This window comes from Heptranchias perlo, chromosome 17, assembly GCF_035084215.1.
Source record: "Heptranchias perlo isolate sHepPer1 chromosome 17, sHepPer1.hap1, whole genome shotgun sequence".
Classification (NCBI taxonomy): domain Eukaryota; kingdom Metazoa; phylum Chordata; class Chondrichthyes; order Hexanchiformes; family Hexanchidae; genus Heptranchias; species Heptranchias perlo.
In genome coordinates, this window is record NC_090341.1 from 36,176,326 (window position 1) to 36,197,077 (window position 20,752).

The 20,752-nt window shown below is 41.9% G+C and overlaps 1 protein-coding gene and 1 long non-coding RNA gene across 6 annotated transcripts in view; one reads left to right on the top strand and one right to left on the bottom strand.

The window, feature by feature from the left end:
* LOC137334250 (uncharacterized) overlaps positions 1 to 14,857 on the bottom strand; it is a 28,266-nt gene extending 13,409 nt beyond the window's left edge. The window contains exon 1 of the long non-coding RNA XR_010966115.1: positions 14,739 to 14,857. This is a non-coding gene — a long non-coding RNA (uncharacterized lncRNA). The remainder of the gene's footprint in view (positions 1 to 14,738) is intronic.
* Positions 1 to 20,752, top strand: part of LOC137334249 (microphthalmia-associated transcription factor-like) — a 242,131-nt gene that overhangs the window by 185,974 nt on the left and 35,405 nt on the right. The gene's annotated exons all lie outside the window — the stretch shown is intronic.

A 20,752-nucleotide genomic window follows, 5' to 3' on the forward strand; every position in this document is an offset into this window, starting at 1 on the left:
ATTTCATCCTTTACTAACAACGCCACCCCACCTCCTTTTCCTTTTTGCTTGTCCTTCCTAAATAACGAATACCCTTGGATATCCAGCTCCCAGCCTTGGTCACCCTGCAGCCATGTCTCTGTAATCACAATTATATCATATCTGTTTACATCTATTTGCGCTGTTAATTCGTCTACCTTATTACGAATGCTTTGTGCATTCAGATACATTGCCTTTAGATTTGTCTTTTTAACATTTTTAGACATCTTAACATTTTTTTATACTATGGCCCTATTTATCTTATTACCATTTCTTCTTACCCGGACCCTATTTGTTAGTGCACTCTTTTGTTTGTACGCTCTGTCCCTTCCTGACACAATCTGGTTATCCTTACCCCAATCACTTTCCTGCACTGCTTCCTTGTCTTTTTTCTTTAGCAATCTAGATTTCTCTCCACCGGGACCCTTCCCCCCCCCCCCCACTTTATTTAGTTTAAAGCCCTATCTACCTCCCTAGTTATTCGATTCGCTAGAGCTCTGGTCCCAGGACGGTTCAGGTGTAGTCCCAACGGAACAGCTCTCTTTTTCCCCAGTACTGGTGCCAGTGCGCCCCACGAATCGAAACCCACTTCTCCCACACCAATCTTTCAGCCACGCACTCATCCCTCTGATCTTATTGACCCTATGCCAATTTGCTCGTGGCTCAGGTAATAATCCAGAGATTATTACCTTCATAGTTCTGCTTTTTAATTTAGTCCCTAACTGCTCAAACTCTCTTAGCAGAACCTTTTTATTAGTCCTACCTATGTCGTTGGTACCTATGTGGACCAGGAGTATGTGCTGCATGACACACTGAAGCAAGGTGTGTCCTACGCAAAGGCTCTATGGGGAAAGGCCACCATGTAAAGCCATCCCACCTTGTACAGAATGTATTAGGAGATATGTACTGTGTATTGAATTGCAATAATGGGATCGTAGAGTATGTGATCTGCATTGTATTGGTTTGAACTGTATTGCTTGGAATTTTGTTTTTCTTTTCACATTGAACTGTGTGTATCTTTAAATTATATGAAATAAAATATATTTTGAAATATAAAAAAATCTACGTGGAATGGTGTATAAACTGTTTCCCTATAAAAGGCCCTCCCAAGTATGTCTATATGGACATTTTGAGAATTCTGACCTAGTAACATAAAAGTTGACAATCCTCACTTTTACTGAAAAGAAAATGTAATAGTTGTTCTAATTACTTTTTGTTCAAAAAGTGTTGTTTTGTATTTTGGAATGGACTTTCTCTAATATGCTGCGGTGAATACTTTGCATAATAACCAAACTTTTGCTCGTACTTAATGTAAGGAAATTATTTTTATGTAGGTCACTAAAATTAAGCTAAAGATGTGGTGGAACTGCTCTGTGATCTAGGAGGACGAGGAATGCGCAATCTTTATTGCTGACTCAAGTTACCAGTTAACACTTTGACGTGAGTGCCCCCAGCTCCACGTGGCATTCACTGAATCAGAAGTTTCTGGTGCACAAGAAATGAAAGCTCCTTTGAAAGAACTTGCGCATTTCTGGTGCCTAGCATATTTGTGAAGTCAAATGTCGAGAATGCTCTAAGGTGGTGTTCAGTGGTACTAAGCTGAAAAGATAAGCTTTGCTGTGGAATAAAAGATCTTTTGTTTATCATTTTCTTATAGCTTCTTTGTGTGCCATTACATATTATTCAGAAAGTAATTTACACTATTTTATCTGTAGCCCAATTTCATTAAAGAAGTTTTATGAATTTGGAGTGACAGTACAATATTCCCCATCAAACTCGAGGACTTTTCTCCCCCATATTTTGGTTCATTTTCCATTACGTGGGCACAAGTGTTTGAGTTATCAAGAAAAAGAGTTCTATACAAAAACACTCACTATAAGGTAGATGCTATTTTAACCAAATGTTATATTTTCTAATGGATATTGGGAAAAAAAATAACATAAATTGTTATGCCTGGAAGTGACCATATTGTCCATGCAATGTGACATGCATTCAACTTAGTGATTTAGTGATGGAACTAAGAAAAGTAGAAAGAAACTACAAGAAGTGTGATAAAGCAGACCATTGGAATTCTGAAATAAAATGCTTTTTCCAGCATCCGCAGTATTTTCGTTTTGATTGGAATTCTGAAGCCTTGTTTTAGGAGTCTGGATAAATCTGGTGGAGCCTTGGATGGACAGAGTAGCAAGAATCATAGAGCACCGAAGTAGGCCATTCAGCCCACCGTACTTGTGCCAGCTCTTTGAAAGAACTATCTAATTAATCTCCTAGAAGTGTTGTAACTTGCTTCATCCAACATAATATCATTGTGCAGAAAGGGTTACTACATCCTGAAGCTGAAGGGGATAATGATGAAGAAGAAGGTGGGAAAGGCCCAACGTTTCCAAATAAGGAGGAGGATGCATAGGAAGGAGAGGAAGTGGAGTAAAAGAGCCATCAGGCAGCCACAAATTTTGTCTGTGTACTTTCAGTCAAACTCGCCCTGAATAAATTATTAGGAAAAAGCAGTGGGTTAGCGATGGCACCATATGGGCAGGCGAAAATTTCTCCCTTAATGCTAACCCACCAATCAGAGGAAAATCCAACCCAGGTACCAGTGATGAGCTGCATTCGAAGGGAGTGCTGGTTGGGCAATGAACGCTACAGTGTTGAAGCTCTATCTCCAATTTGCAGTCTGTTCAAGCGTGGCTCCCTGCTTGGAACATGGAATCACTGAAATTACTCTATAATATGGAGAACAAACTAGTTTCTTAATCAGACAAGAAGTGGCCTTGAAAGCCATAAATTCTTAGCCACATTCGCAAGTTAAGTGGGCTGCTAGATACCTCTAATGCAGACCACATATACCATGCAAATAGGTCACATCTGCAAAGTAAAAAACGCAGAGTAGCTAGCACAGAGTTCATAAACATTAGGAAATAGAACAAAATTGGTGTGTTACTAAAAGGAAGGAATTAGGTAAAATATTTTGCAATGGAGGATTTATGGCTCATTTGGTTATCACATTGTCCTTGCATTTGTCGAATCTGCATGGGTTTACATCCAGCCTAGACTAATGGGAGGAAAGTTCTCTCTCTAAACACCAACTTGCATTTATCATAGTGCCTTTAACGTAGTAAAACATCCCAAGGCACTTTATACGAGCCTTATCAAACAAAATTTGAGACCAAAGCCACATAAGGAGATATTAGGACAGGTGACCAAAAGCTTGGTAAAAGAGGTAGGTTTTAAGGAGCGTCCTAAAGGAGAAGAGAGAGGTGGAGAGGTTTAAGGAAGGAATTGAGCTTAGGGCTTAGGCAGCTAAAGGCGCTGCCGCCAATGGTGGAGTGATTAAAATCGGGGATGTGCAAGAGGCTAGAATTGGAGGAGGGTAGAGATCTCTGAGGGTTGTAGGGCTGGAAGAAGTTACAGAGATAGGGGGAGGCCATGGAGGGATTTTAAAATCAAGGCGTTGCTAGACCGGGAGCCGATGTAGGTCAGCAAGCACAGGGGTGATGGGTGAATGGGACTTGGTGCAAGTTAGGATACGGGCAGCAGAGTTTTGGATGAACTAAAGCTTATGGAAGATGGAAACTGGGGTAGGCTGACCAGAAGAGCATTGGAATTGTCAAGTCTAGAGATAACAAAGGCATGGGTGAGGGTTTCAGCAGCAGATGAGTTGAGGTGGGGCGGAGACAGGCAATATTATGGCGGTGGAAGTTGGCAGTATTGGTCATGGAGCAGATATGTGGTCGAAAGCACATCTTGGTCAAATAGGACGCCAAGGTTGCGAACGGTCTGGTTCAGCCTCAGACAGTGGCCAGGGAGAGGGATAGAGTCGGTGGCTAGAGAACAGAATTTGCGGCAGGGACCAAAGACAACAGCTTCAGTCTTCCCAATATTTAGTTGAAGAAAATTTTGCTTATCCAGTACTGGATGTCAGACATGCAGTGTGACAAATCAGACAGTGGAGGGGTTGAGAGAGATGGTGATGAGGTAGTGCTGGGTATCATCAGCGTACATGTGGAACCTGATGTTGTGGTTTTGGATAATATCGTCGAGGGGCAGCATGTAGATGAGAAATAGGAGTGGGCCAAGCATAGATCCTTGGGGGATTCCCAGAGGTGATGTTGCGGGAGCGGGAAGAGAAGCTATCGCAGGTGATTCTCTGGCTATGACTGAATAGATAAGAATGGAACCAGGCGAGCTTAGTCCCACCCAGTTGGACTCTCTAATGTTACGAAGGTCCCAAGTAAAATAGGTTTGGCTCGTCATAACCCAGTTCCTAGGATGGTTGGAGTGGAGGTTGGGTTGAGGATGCTCGATGCAGCACAATAAAGTGAGCTTTATTCTGTATCAGGCTGTGCTATACTCACCTGTAAATGCTTGATGCTAACACTGTCATCCAGAAATGAAAAAAAGTTTTCCACTCTTCCACTCCAAGGGTTTCACTTGGATCTTTGGTTCTGACAGAACCCACCTCACACACGAATAATGATATCTGGGATGGCTTCCCTCCCACCTTTCTCGCTTTCAGACTACTCGCAATTAAGTGACATTCTTAGCTCTACCTGTAATGGCTTGTGCAGCCACAATTTAGCTTCTAACCTCTGACACTCTGTCCTTAAATGTACCTTGTACTGATAAGGATATCTCTTACTCCTGCTTGGTAAATGTTCTTACAGAAGAAGAATAGAGGAAATAAAAGTCTTCTGATTTAACACAGAGGCTATGAAAGACTGTTACTTCTACCAAAGATAAAGAAAAACTCTGCTTCTGAGTAACTTGTGTGTCAGAAGAGCTTACCCCTTTGTATGTCAATCATCCCCAACAAGTCAGCACTGAAGCATGGATTTCCAGACCAATCAGCTCTACTTTTACAACCCCACCACTGCCCCTTACCTTACAGCACTACAAAGGGCCCTACATAAATATGAGGGGTCGTGACCTGTTTACAACTCACTAAGTGCTTCTTCCCTGGACCTTATTTAGGAATAATGACTTTATATTAAATGTATTAATTTGTATTAAATGTTTGGAATCCTATATTCATTTCTCAGCACTCGGTCCAATAGCTGAACTCCATATTGCATGGGCATCCTCAGGTAGTTTAGAGTATTTCCATTATGAACCTTGAAGGCGACACTTTGGAAAATTTCACCGAGCACTGTTCCTACAAAAGGATATCTTGCCCTGTTGGATAATGAGTACCACATGAAGTGAGCATCATTTCAGGAATATATTATGCAGTGGCTTATTCACATGCTAGCTTTTTGCACATTCTTAATTTGTAATTTTACCCTGTATCTCTTAACATTTAGTTGGTGCAGTATTGTGTTTTGCAAAGGTGTAGTTGGCTTTGGTGGTGTCTTATAAACATTGAAGCTAGAAGTGTGAAGGTTTTTGATTTATGGAACTAATCCAATTGAAATTTGGTAAGAGTTTTTTTAAAAATATGTGTTTGAGAAGCATTCAGTTGCTATTGGCATGTGCTCAGTGATTTAAAAAAAATTGGCAGAGGACCTGGAAGCATGATCTATAGCAATCTCATAGAATAATGCAAAATCTGGAGTGTGTTTACAAGCCTGTGACACATAAAAAGCTTGAGATGAAGTCATGAATTGCAGAAATGTAGCTTATGAACATTTTCTCAGCTCCGAGATATGTTATGGCCTTGTACCATACGACTAGATGTCCTATTCTGTATATCATATGGAAAATAAAAAATTCTCATCTTTTTATGCTTGGTTTTCCACTTTCATTTTTATTTTGTTTCCGATGGTGTCCTCATGGACAGCAACAGTTGGTCAGCTCCCATCTGTGTGCTACATTGTTGGACAAGAAGCACAATTGCAGCAGGAGTCATTTAAGGGTTTGTTTTATTGGATAATACCGAGGAACGCAATAGTTTCTAAATATTATTACTAATGCCACAACTGGAAGCATGGAAAAGTTAGCGATTGTGTGTTCGCTTTGGAAAATAGACCTTACGGTGATCCAATTGAGGTTTTCAAGATTATGAAGGACACTGACAAAGTTGATCTTGGGAAATTGTTCACTCTGGTGATGGGTTCAAATACCAAAGGGGACAAGTAAAACATTAGAAAATTAAGGGTAAAAAAAAATCAGCCAAAATTATTTTGCAGAGCGTAATAGATTTGTGCAAAAATAGTGCAGTCTATTGAAATGACCAGTGTAAATGAAGAGGCAGCCAGATGTGTTTCTGGAGAGAGAAGGTATTGAGGGATAAAGTGAGCAGGCAAGTACGTGGGAATAAGATTGATCAAAGAGTGATGAACTAAATGGCTTTTTTCAGAACTTTCTTATAACTGGCATCTGTGCCTCATTATAGGTTACAGGCTTGAAATTGCATGTTGGCATTTGTAGTGTTTCAGTTGTATGTGGGGGCTTGAAAGAGGGGTGGGGGGGGGGTGCTTGTGCCAAACCAATTTTCGGTGCGCTACGTGTCCTTTTTGTGTGATGCCAACATTCACACACAGGTATTAACAGTTTGTGACATCATTGCTGCAGGTCTATTGAGCAATAATCTGCAGTGAGCATTGGGAAATTCTGTGCCCAGTATATATTATAATGGTTTTAATTTCAGACATGACCTCCTTCAGACTGCCCAAAGTTGCGGAGATCTCCTATTGTGAGGAGCAAATCTCCATGAGGATGGTGCACGTACTAGAGGGACTCGAGCCGCGGTTGGGTGAATCCTCCATGAAGCTGGAGGATGACAACAACAAATGCTGAGGTAGGCCCCATTTTTTCGAAGACTGATTCAGCTGAGATTTACCGAGGGTAAACGACAAATGCTGCAGGTCATTGCCCACCATATCTTCCTTTAACTTTTTATCTCCCAGAATTGAATTCTAAAACAGTATCATTACCATATATCAGAAAGGATTTGACTAGTTAGCTTTCGGATGGTTTTGAAGAGATGCTATCTGATAAAGGAATGGAACTCCATCAGTGTCACCTCTGATTAAATCTGAAGGAAGTATATTTACAAGCTATGTCTATGAAGGCATTGGAAGAAAGGCAACCTGTCGAATCACCCAGGATCATTTGAAATTATATCCACATATGTTACAAAAGTCTTTAAGCTAACATGTTTACTGCTGTCACAATTGAAAATGTCACACTGAAAGTGTGAAACTTTAAAGTATGTTGTCACAATGCATCTGATTTACTCAAATATCATATTCATAAAACAGCAACAATTACAACTCAATGAGCAAGTAGCATCTTAAAAAAAGAAGCTGGGTTCTCTGACCTTGATAATCTGGCCTGTGCCAAGGAGGGGAGACAGGGATTTACAAACACCTGCCAATCTATAGACAAACTTTCCTTAGCAATAGTAACTAAACTCTAACTGACCTCAAGATGTACCCATTTATACCAATTAGTCTTACTGGGCTAACAGGCCAACTTAAACACAGCTCCATTTTAGCATCAGACAGATTTCCTCAAGGCAGTCCATTTATGCTTTTAACAATAGGACTATCAAGGCATAAACACTTCCCTCATCATTATATACATTGTGCATTACATGGTATAGTGCCCTAAGCATTATAAAACAAAAGTATCTTCTGACATACCCTGAACAATGCTACGTCAAATCTGTCAATATTTTTATACTGCACAAGGGACCAGAATTTCTAGTACTGAAATTCCATCACTTCTCCACCCACGTGCCAATTCACCATTGACCAGCTTGTGTATTCTGCTGCCTCTGCCATGCTAATTTGTTCAAGTTACTTCAGCATACCTACTATCTAACTAGCCCCAATTTAGCAGGATAGACAGATTTGGCAGTTGGGCTATCATATGTGTCTCATGGCTGGCCTGAAAGCATTTCAGTTGTGTTGTTTTGCTAGGTAATAAATGCTGTAGGGTGTTTCATAGCTGAGCAATTATTATTCACAGTTAATTAAAACATAGACAGTTTCAGAAAACGGAGCAGGAGAGTTCAGGTTGTGAATTTTTAACATTTATACTTTGACTTGTGGAGGTATACGATAATACAGCAAGTCAATTGGAAAGGCCGTATATACCTGATTCATGGTACACACCTCTTTCTGTACTTTTTAAGCTGTTTTCTGCCTTTGACAGTACATAGGACGAATATGGAGGAAATCACTCCTTTAATGCTTGCACGTAGTTAAACATAAGAAAATCCATTTCTTCTACATAGAATTATAATTTCGAAGACTGTCTCCTTTTATGTTACAGTTCCATTTTCACTGTGAACTTCCTCTTGTGACAACTTGATTGCCTTTGAATGCCCACAATCTTTTATATGAACACATTTTTCAGGCCGATATTTCTCACTGTTGCTTCCATTTCTAATTCTGCTGTAATGGTGTTAGTATTATTGCCGTATCTAAGAAGCCAACCAGGGTCGAATCTGTGCTCCCAGAAAACCATAGGCGCACAGCAAGTGACTTTTCCGCTCATTAAAATGAATGCGTAGAAAATGACAGGTTGTGCACCCTTGTTTCCTGGGAGTGCTGCCCACCGCTGGGAGCTCAGAATTGACCCAAATGCGTATCCTACATATGAGTGTTCCATTTCCACAGTGGATTGTATTTTAGTAAATTCCTCTCTTTTTGCCAACTTACTCCAATATAGCCTTGCTGTAATACCCAGACTCTGTAAAAATCCCTTTGTCTTACACATGTAGTGGCTTGGAAAATTTAATGGCCATCATAATAATGAGGAGGGAATGAATAAGCTATGGGAAATCTTCAGTGAGAAGGCTCTTAAAAAGCCTATTTTATTAGTAGAAACATTTGTAACATTTTTTAAAATACCATTTGAGAGCGTGATCAAAGTTTTAACTTGCAGGATTCAAGTGACTGTATATTGTTGCCGCTTCACTTTCATGGTTTATGACCCCTGGGGTCTGTTACAGCCATGTGACGCATTCCCAGCCATTGTCTAGTAGGAAGGAGAGGATCACCTTCTAGCTAACACAGCCTTGTCTGTTGTACACAAATAAGCTTTTATAAAAGTTTCCGCATGTATGATGTAGCTCACACAGTAATATACGTCATCTGTGCTTAAACCTCTAACAAACAAAAAATGCTACCATTCTTTGAAAAATTAGCTAGGAGTTGAACTACACTGAGATATTAGGAGCCAAAGAATGGGATTGCGATGGGATGTGATTTTTTTTTTACTCTTTAAGGTGAAGGACTTTCCCTTTTAGGCACCCAGTGTCTGGATCGATCGCTCACAGGCCAGACACAACATGGTGTGATGCAGAGTGAAGCTCTCCCCACCCCTAATGTGTGCCTTAGCTGCAACCTCAGAAGAGCATCCTCACACCAGCCATCCTATCGTCTCCCTAAGTGAGGTTTCCAAGTTACTGCCAATTAGAGATGAATTAGGCCAGTTCCATCATGTAAGTCCGTGCTTATTAGGAACTAGCTGAGACTGTACATGCTCATTTTATACAGGACTTCTAACGGTCAGCAGACAGAGGAGATTTTAATTCCATCCATTATTTTTGAAGGAACATTATTTTTTATTTCTCAAGGTGGATGGCATCTGTGCGAAAGAATAGAGCATTTTCCACAATTTGCAATTACAGGATTTGGCTCCAAAAAGTTCATTTTCAAAGTTTCAAGGTTCACAGATGCAAACTAATTAAAATATTAAATAGGTCATAGTTGATTACAAGGATTGTTCTACATTCAAAGACATTGGTTTGTGACAGGTAATATGCAATATGCCAATGTCAATATGATAAATGACTGATAGTAGCCAGTTTTAATGTACAGTAAGTTAAATCAGTGAAACATTGATCGTTGCTTGTTAAGGTCAAAAAAAGTGCAGCACGTAACATTTGTGCATCAACAGCCCATTGTACTCGACTCTTAAATACTATATTGTAAGTACTGTTTAATAAAGATGAGTTACACCATTGCATGGGCAACACCATCCTTCTGCATGTTATCTGTAGCTGTATTCATACTGAACACGGCTTAATGGGCTAAACCCTGAAGCAGAAGAACATTGCCAGTCATGTCATTTAATCTAATTGAACTGCTTTTTTTGCTTCCAGTTGCACTTTTTATGATCGCATTAGAGTTTTAGATATTATTTTCTCTAAATGCACGCTACAATGGGGAACTGTATGATTTCATACCATCCTAAAGTTCTGAATGCTATGTAATTAAAGAATGCCTCCCGGATAAAAGAATGACTTGGCTCACCAAGATGACTCCAGTCCACTGTCAATACTGCTCTTGTACATATACGTACAAGGTGGATGAGAATGCTTACTGGCGACATGCCTCCACAATTCTCCTCTCTTTCCACTTTTCATTCCCGCCTGAATTTTTCTTCCCTCCTTGAGAGTGGCTTAAGCTGTTTTCAAACTGTTCCATTTATTCACAAAGCAGGAAATTTTCACCGACCCAATGAACAATTGGAAAAAGAAATCTCATATTTGGACTGAAACAGCTCACAATGACCTAGATATTCCACACGCGTAATTTCAGTGTATAATTGGGGCAACTAACATTTTGGCAACAAAGTGCTGCGGAAACCAAGCTGGTTTTCTTCCCTGAAATCAATCCCCCAAACATCCCTTGGACTTTTTGGCCCTTCCCGTGATCCACCTGCCGAGTCCTGAGTGACTCGTTAACATATTATAATGACGGCCGGTGACGCTGCAGCTCCGAGTTTCCTGCTTTTACCCTTGCAGGGCACTCAGTAAGTCAGATGGAGAATTATAAGGTACACTCTTGTCAGCATCAGCTGATCAGGAAGTGAGGAGTTTGAGATACTGAAAAATGTGCATTTCTGCAGCTGGGAACAACTTTTTGCGGTGATAATTTTTTTTTGTTGGCATTCTGCCTACACAGACCTGGACTTGCTTATTATTGGCTTTATCACTGTGAAACGACTGGCAGATTTGTACCCCCTGCACCCAAGGCCCACAATGAGGGCTGCTCAGAAGTAGGTATGACCTCTCCTTTTGGCTTACCATTATATGCTATTATCGAGCTGTAGCACAGGTTGGAGCAAAGGAGACCATTTAAGGAGGATGGACGCCACCAGATATTACCCTCTTTCCCCCCCCTCCCATAGAATATACTCGCAACACAGGTCATATGAGGACCTTAGTGAGATGTGCATAAGAAGAGTGCGCTTTGCCAGAAGTAATAGCGGAGCGCTGCTACCTACTGCACGAGGACTTGTAACCACGGTCATCTGCCCACACTGCTGTCTCTGTGGCTATGAAGGTGATGACCACATTCAAATTTTTTGGCAGGAACAGAGAATCTCTGTAATATAAACCAGGGTGCAGTATGGGCAGACATTCATTAAGTGATTGGTGCGCTTTACAGGAGAGCTGGGGAATTTGTCAACTTTGGCAACACGGCAGCGAGATAAAGCCATCCAATGTTACAGGACTTTTGGCTTTCCTAAGGTCCAGGGCGCAATAGATGGAGCCATGATTGCCTTGTAAGCTCGAACAGAAAACCCACTCAACTTCTTCAGCAGGAAGAGCCTCTACTCCCTCAATGTGCAGATTTTTTTTTATTCGTTCATGGGATGTGGGCATCGCTGGCAAGACCAACATTTATTGCCCATCCCTAATTGCTCTTGAGAAGGTGGTGGTGAGCTGCCTTCTTGAACCGCTGCAGTCCGCATGGTGAAGATTCTCCCACAGTGCTGTTAGGAAGGGAGTTCCAGGATTTTGACCCAGCGACAATGAAGGATCGGCGATATATTTCCAAGTGTGTGTTACAACACTCTAGGGATCCTACACGTCAGCGTGAGATGTGGTGGAAGTTGTCACAATCATTTATCCTACAAAATTCAGTCCTCCCAGAACTATTTAGGAAAGAAAATCCTGCCACTGGATGATAAAGCCTATTCTTGTTCTTGTGGATAATGACGCCACCAAGAGTGGCCAAATTGCAGCAGCAGAGAAGCACTACAACGAGGCACATGCTTCGACAAAAGAGAACTATTGAGGTCTTAAAGGGGTGCTTTCACTGCCCAGAATGGTCATGGGGGGCTCTCCAATGTGTTCCAGTTTATTTGTCATGCATAGATGTAGCTTGCTACAAAGCAAGACGAGAGAACCTAGACTTTGCACACGTTGTAGGCTTCTCAAGGAGCCATAGACTCCACCCACATTGATCTGCATGCTTCCCATTAGCAGACTGGCATCTTCCTCAACATGCAGCTTGTTTGCAACCACAGGCAGTGAATAATGTAGGTCTGTGCATGGTTTTCAGGCAGCAGACATGATTCATTCATCCAGCACCAGTTTTCTATCTCACCTCTATTCCAACCCAGCTGTCAGGTTACAGACGACAAGGGATATTCCCTCCGGACACGGCTTTTAACTCCTGTCAGAAATCCGGGCACAGACACAGAGCTGGCCTACATTGAGAGCCATGTCGCCACCAGAAATCTCATAGAGCAGACCATCAGCGTGCTCAAACAACAGTTCCTGGAGGAGCTCTGCAGTATGCCCCTGGCCGGGTCTCCAAATTTGTTGAGGTGTGCTGCATGCTGCATAATTTTGTAAACCAGAGGGACCAGCCCTTATCAGCACCTGGGCAGAAAGAAGTGGAGGAGGAGGAACAGCAGCAGAAAGAGGACGAAGAGCAGGAGCAGCATTGCCCACTAGTTGCTCTGGCTGCCAGAGAGCAACTCTTAGAAGAGTGCTTCACCTGAACCATTCCTCCCCTCCCCAATACACAAACAGTCTCACCATCCATATATCCACGATCCTTACAATCATCATCTGAAAGCTCACTTGCAGTCCAACCTCATTGGGGTTGCTCTCATGTTACTAAAAATATTAACACCAACATCAAATCCAGAAAAAAAAGTTCACTACAACGGACTCACTTCATATTTGGTCATAGTCGACTTGCAGAATTAATAATCACCCTTGTGCAAACCCATAGTGCTTGTCTTATGTGCTTGTTTAACTACCCTAGAGCTCTGATGAAGTGGATCCCCAGTGGCTACAGTTTGGGAGGTGGAAGACTTCTGAGCTTCCACTGAGGACACTTCAGATGGCTATAGTGGGCGATCTCGAACAGCTCTGGGCCTTTTAGGGCCTGACTGCAGCATCTCGGCGTGGGTCAAGGCAGTCTGGCCCGGTCTGGCTGTGTGGCACCAACGGAGTGGGTGGCAGGAGAACAGGCATGCAGTCATACTGAGAGTGAACCGCAAGTGGCTTTTCCATGGAGCCATGCCACTCTCTTGGGACTGCGCCTCAGCACTCTTACAGGTCTGCACAAGAACAGAATGCAGGAGTGATATGTCTGGCTGGAAGCCCCTGTCAACACTGAACCCCAGAGCCAAGTTGGCAGCAGTCTGAGCTTCAATGGCAGAAGTGTGAACTGCCATGGAGGAGAGCTGTCACTCGAGGCTCCATCATAGTAGGTCCCACTGCATTGTACATGAAGCTGACCACTCGCTCCATGGTTGACATCTTAGTCTCCATGCTTAGCATGACGCCTCAACACAAATTGTAGTTGGACTCCTTCATGCTTTCATTGTGCGCAAGCTCACTGGCAGACAGCCCAGTATGCTTAACATTTCCTGGTGTATCGCATCAGCCTTCTTCGACAGTCTGGGCCCTCGCAGTCAACATTTGAGTCCTCTGCAGCGGGGCTAGGATGTGATCCCGCCCTCTGCCCTAGCTCCAGCACACTTGTCCCTGGTGATTCACCGCTTGAAGATGATACTTCCAGTCTACCCTCTAAAGTACGCATAGTGCCAGTCGCTGAGCTGTTGGTTGCCAGTATCAGTTCGAGTGACGTTGTGTCTCATGAATGCTGCTCCCCTCTTCCTCAACTGCCGCAGTGCCCTCTACATTTTCTTATGCCGAAATGAAAGAGAGGGACAAGGATTAGCTTTTAGTGCCAAGGGGAAGCAGAGAGAGATGACTGGCTACTGAAATCAGCTGCAATTCATAAAATCTTAGAAATTTACACCAAAGAAGGAGGCCATTCGGCCTATCATGTCTGTGCCAGCCAAAAGAAAGCTATCCAGCCTAATCCCACTTTCCAGCTCTTGGTCCGTAGCCTTGTAGGTTACAGCACTTCAAGTGCATATTCAGGTACTTTTTAAATGCGATGAGGATTTCTACCTCTACCACTCTTTCAGGCAGTGAGTTCCAGACCCCCACCATCCTCTGGGTGAAAATATTTCTCCTCAGTTCCCTTCTAATCCTTCTACCAATTACTTTAAATCTATGTCCCCTGGTTATTAACCTTTCTGCTAAGAGAAATAGGTCCTTCCTACCCACTCGATCTAGGCCTCTCATAATTTTTTACACTTCAATTAAATCTCCCCTCAGCCTCCTCTGTTCCAAAGAAAACAACCCTAGTCTATCCAATCTTTCCTCATAGCTAAAATTCTCCAGTCCTGGCAACACTCTCGTAAATCTCCTCTGTACCCTCTCTAGTGCAATCACATCTTTCCTGTAATGTGGTGACCAGAACTCAAGCTGTGGCCTAACTAGTGTTTTATACAGTTCTTGCGTAACCTCCCGGCTCTTATATTCTGTGCCTCAGTTAATAAAGGAAAGTATCCCATGTGCCTTCTTAATCACCTTATCTACCTGTCCTGCTACCTTCATGCAGAGTTTGTCATGCAGAGTGTGTAGGGTGAGATAGAAGTGAAAAGGGAAAAAGAAGGTAAGTTGTAAAGAAACTCTGCGGGACATCTCCTCCAGCTTTTCCACTCACCACGGCCATGACTTGCCCTCTGTCCATCATCGCGAGGGCCTGCTCTCCCAGTGGCGACAGGATGTGTAGGCAGCCTCGTCTTCCTCCAGTCAGCGCCTACTCTCTCATGTTGTACGCCCTCTTTTGTTGCAGGAAACAAGAGTAGTAGATTTGTGAGCTGTTTTGAGAATGTACCTGTCAAGGTCCAATAATATGCATGTTGTGTGCAAGATGTAAGGTATGGGGAAGTGAGGGTAGGAGGTGCAGAGTGTGTGAGTAGGAGCAGAAGGAGTTGGAATGAAGTGTGGTGCAGTGATTGTATTAGAATGAAGGGGAGGAAGGGAGTGTTTTGAGTAGTGAGGCTGCAGATGGTGCTGTGTCTGAGAATCGGGGGGAGGGGGGGAACCTCTCTGCAGCTCTTCTAGCCATGTCGCCGAGTTTCAAGCCTTTCCTGCTGCCTGAAGCCACAGTGCATTCCCCTTTAAGAGATGCTGTCTGCCTTTAAGTAGTGTCAGTGACGCCCAAGTTCCCCCCTCCCTCCCCACAACATGTGCGCAACTAATAATCGGCACAAGTAGTGTTGGCTGCATGACTGTGTCAGTATAATGTGCTGCCAGCACAAATTTCCTATAGTCCCTGAGGCCACATGAACAGATGTGTGTGCCCCTGCTTCCTGCTTGCCCGTTTTTGGGCGTGATCAAATTTCTAGGCCATAACATTCAAACTAAAGTCAAAAATGTGCATTTCAAATGAAAGATGCAAACAATGTTGAATGCTATAGGGCACCATATTTACTCTATACGTGAAACGATCCTTGTGGTATAACTTTTCACTCCTAAGATACGACGAATGTTCCACAGATATACACATCAAGTATCCTTATATTCAGAATTGCACTTTTTTATGGTGGGGGGGGGTGTGGTCATGTGGTATCTAAAATGCTAATGGCAGCTGATCAAAAATATTTCTGAAAAGGTTTATTGAAGCATTCTTCTCACACATAAATATCACATGCTTAGATCTTTATGACCTCTAGCCTCAAGGTTTGTATAAGTTTATAGAAGACAGCTATTTATGCTACATTCTTAAGTTGATCTGAATATCTACTGAAATGGCTGTACTTTGTTTTATTGTGGCAACATTTTGTTTTGTTCTTTAAATTTGGACATTGTTATAGTTAGAATGTTGGATTTTGGGAAGCATCTGTCTTCAGTAATATTTGCTGTCTGATCGTCATTTATAAGATAATTGTATTTCTGCAGTAACCCCAGTTCTAGTATCATTATCATTGGAGAGCCAAAATCTTTCATAAATGCAAGAGCAGCCTATATGTTGTCGGTCATCAAGAATGTCTAACCAACAAACTAAAACACACAACAATGGGAAATGTCAATGTTTCTTTAACTCTTTTCAAGGACCTCATGACCCATTTAGGAAGGATGTGAAGGCCTTAGAGAGGGTGAAGTAAAGAATTACTAGAATGGTTCCAGGGATGAGGGACTTCAGTTACGTGGATAGACTGGAGAAGCTGGGATTGTTCTCCTTAGAGCAGAGAAGGTTGAGAGGAGATTTGTTAGAAGTGTTCAAAATCATGAAGGGTTTAGATAAAGTAAATAAAGAGAAACTGTTCCCATTGGCGGTAGGGTCGAGAATCAGAGGACACAGATTTAAAGTAATTGGCAAAAGAACCAAAGGCGACATGAGGAAAATCGTTTTGACACAGTGAGTAGTTATGATCTGGAATGACTGCCTGAAAGGGTGTTGGAAGCAGATTCAGTCATGCCTTTCAAAAAGGAATTGGATAAATACTTGAAGGGAAAAAAATTGCAGGGCTACAGGGAAAGAGCAGGGGAATGGGACTAACTGGTTGCTCTTACAAAGAGCTGGTACGGGCTCGATGGGCCGAATGGCCTCCTTCTGTGCTTTAACCATTCTATGATTCTAGGGTTCATTTAACTAGTATAAATCTTCCAAACTTCATTAATGCAACTATAAGCAATGGCTGCGAACATCAGCAGAGAAAATCTTGATTTACCCACATGATCAGGATTCTGGTGGCAGCCCTTTCTTTGCCCCTCAAGAATTCTTTTAAGTGCAGCATAAATATATTGGCCTAGAACTTCGAGCATGTCCATTTTTGGACTGCACGCTGATTGCCCTTTACCAATATGGCGGGCGGCGCACTTCCAGCTGATTGGAGGTTTAGGAGGCCGCTCGTGAAAAATGGACGCTCCGCGGCCAAATTTCTAGGCCTTTGATACCAGTAGCAGTTTCTGCATAGCAATATGATCAGATTATTTCCATGTACTGCATTGTTTAAAACATTTAAATCTTTTTATAAGTTGCTGTGTAGATCAGACTTCCTACTATTGATCATCCTGAAATTGTCAAAAATCTTTGTCAAGAATTTATGTGAAAAGGAATGTTGTTTGGATAACATACCAGAAGAGCCGATTTTAGTTGTGGGTAGCATGCCTTGGATTCCCCAATGAGTGCTCCCATTTAGCAAGGCTCCAAGGCAGAAGCACACATTTGTACGTGTGCGTATGGAGTTTTCATATTAGTGTAACAACATTTGAACTGAATCCTGTCTTGATATTACATTTTCTGTAATACAATAAACCTGGTGTACATATCAAAATGCTGTACATTACACAGACATTCATATCATTTGTTGGCCTCATCAAAGGAACAATCTGGAAGTTTGTGGATGATACGAAGATATGTGTGACAAAAATAATTTGCAGGTGGATCAAGCTGCAGTGAAGGAAAGGGGCCCATGTCTGGCAGTTGCCTTTCAATATAGACAAGTGCAGTTTGATGCATATGGTCAGAGGCAATTCCAAGCATGTATAGACTGTGCATGCTCAAGGCTGCTTGAGTGGGAGAAGTACCTGGGATTATAGTTCATGAACTATTGAAGATCCATAACCAGTGTCGTTAGTTCCTGTGAAAGTGTGTTAGAATGTATATTTAGGAAAATTAAATATTAACCTAGAAGTACAATCCTTCTCATGTACAAGGCCTTGGTCCAGCTGCATCTATAACACTGTGTCCAGTTTGGCCCCCTCACATGGTGGTGACAAAGCCCTGGAAAAGGTTTAAAGGAGAGCCACTCGACTAATGTTATTGTTGTTATTGAAGTATACTATTAGAGTACACCACTGGTTGCTGAAGTATATTGGGGTATGGTGCTGGAAGCTGAGGTATATTATTAAAATACAGTGCTGGAAGCCAAGGTGTATTATTTTAAGCCCAGTAGTGAATCTAACCAGCATTACCTATATGCAGCAAGCTCACTTTGCACAGGGACAAAAATTCATACACCGCAGCTGACAATAATGTAGATGTTATTTATTCTCTGGGAATTGAATGCGTTTTCAGCAGCAGGGAGAATTCACTGAGAAAAATAACAGTTTTATATATGTGAGCCATGTACACTGCGTTTTCCATTCTTGAAGGCTTTTGTATCTTCACAGTAGTATTACTCAGTGTAATTGAAGAAATAAAATGAAAGACTTTCTTTTATCCAGGCTCTTAGAAACGCATAAATTACTTTTGAAATGCAATCACTGTTGTTATGTAGGAATAATATAGTTAGTTATTATTCCACCATGTTTTTTAAAAATCAGTAAATGCATGTAGCATTTGTGAACCACCAGGTGACTTTTAAAAAAAAAACACCCTTTATTTATTAAATACAATTGTTTCTGTTCAAGATGTCATTGCAGGAAATTAGATTGGCTTCAAATTGAACTACAAAGTAAATTAATTGACATGATTTTTAAGACTGACCAACTCTTCTTCCTGCACTTGTCTTTCCATGCTCGAAACTGAGTGTTCCCAATTACTTACACCCACTCAAATCTGATGTTGCAATGCATTTATCTTCATTAGTTGGTTCAACATGGGAAACTATTGGAAGAGATTCATCACTTAGTAGTTTGTTCACTTGGTGCTCTTTCTTTCTCCTGACTATTTTCCAGATGTTCCTGGTTTTACTTTTGGTAACTGCTGCTTTGGCATCAGTGAGGTGAATTGAACTGTTTATATTTTGATTATTATGATAGGTAGGCATTACATTCTGAGCTAGATCATATATGCTTCTTGAGCACTGTGCCATGATTCCACTGGTAGATTTTGATGGGAACAAAAATTTTTAAAAACTGAAGAGAAACACTATATAAAATGATTTTATAAAAGGATTTTTTATCTCCATTTAATATATGATTTCCCATTGATGTAAACCCCCTGTGGCTCTTGTAGTTCCATGTTCTATCCACCATGTGTCTCTGCAGGCAGGAATTGTGGAACAATTCCTGGGGGGGGAGTTTTAACCCCAAGAAGTGGTAGGTTGGGGGCGGGTGGGAAGTCAAAATAAATGAAATTTCCAACCGACTGCAACGCAGTTCCAACATGCCTACTTCCGGGTTTAACAGAGACGCATTTGGATGCGTGCGAGTAACCTATTCGCCTGAGTCGGGTCCCTAATTAGTGCAGACAGGTGGGTAGCTATCGGAGGAATTAACGCCATTATGAGACGTTAATTAGGTCTTTGCAAATTGATTTTAACAGACCTTCAAATTTAACGCCTCCAGCGCGGGTTTCCCAGGGCTCGTGAATCTCGCCAGTGGAACGCAGGCGAGAAGGGTCGGATTCATGAGGTGAGTGCCTTTACTGCACTGCTTGTGGACCAGGAGGAGCTGGAGTGTTTCCTGCAGGTCCAACAAGCCTACCTGCTGCGACCCCTCCCCTCTTGCGATGTCAGACCACCCCTCTGATGTTCAAGACACCCACCGATGTCCAGCCCTAACCCCTGACTGTACAAATATAATTAACATTTATCCACCTTCCAGCCCTCGAGCATCTCCTTGTAGCGATGTCTCCCCTGACATCCGTCCGACAGGAAGCCAGCTTGGTAATCTGGCTGGCTGTCGCACGGGAAACCTGTTGAGAAAATTTAAAAGATGTCCTGCAGTTAAATTCTGGAGGACGTCCAGGGAAACCCATACTTCCGTGTTTCCCATCCGGAAATCCTCCTTTTCTCTCTCCCTATGGCCCCGAATAAATATCAGGGCCTCAGTCTCTCAAAGTCCTCAGACAGCTATCTTGCAAATGAGTTTTTAGACCTTGTTTTAAAAAAAAGGATCCCTCTCCCACACACACAGCCGGTGACCGCCATTCTGAACTGAACTATTTCTGAAGCATCCAGAAACAACAATAATGACAAGTCATTATTTTGCCAAATCACCGTCAGAGTTGACTGTCTGGGTTTGGTTTGGTTTGTTTGAAACATGCATGGATTTTCCGATGGTGTAGCAGAGGTAGTCTGAACCATCCTAAAAATCAGAGCCCTGAATGGGACTTTGCATGTATGCACTTGCATTTTAAGATTTTTTTTAAAACCTAGATCAGCAAAGATTAGGAGCTTGTTCATCTCGGCTCAATGAATATAATTTGGCCACATTGAGTTTTCTGGCACAGTTTGAGGCTCATCTGTAGACATCTTGTTGGGTCAAATTAAAAAGACTGTTAGAAATTTCAGAAAATTATAATCAGACCATGTAGAACTAAAGAAAACTATAAGCTTTAAGGAACGGCCTTCAATTAAGCCTGTCAATAGAAGACTATGAAGAGATACATGTTTTGTAAAGTAATTTAAAGGCAGATGATTCTTTCCTGGTAAATTTTAGAATGCAGATGTTTTTCTACTGATAGAATAGCTCTGTATTAAAGAGCAGCAAGCACGTTATTAAACTTTTATTTAGGATAGTCTTAATGACTTGTTTCTATCTAAAATTTATTGAACAAAATGTTTTTGCAGCTGCACCTTAATAAATGGGGCTGATTAAATAATTGGGAGAGCTAAAATGCACAATCCTTTCAGCACGCTCCCACTGTGATATGGGAGTTTCTTGGGTAGTCTGTTAGGACTGAGCATCTGCCTGCGCTCAACAAGGCCACAAACGCAGGAGGTGGCGGAGGCTCCCTATGTCGGGAGTTCCCATGTCTTCAGCCCTCACTTGGCATTTAAT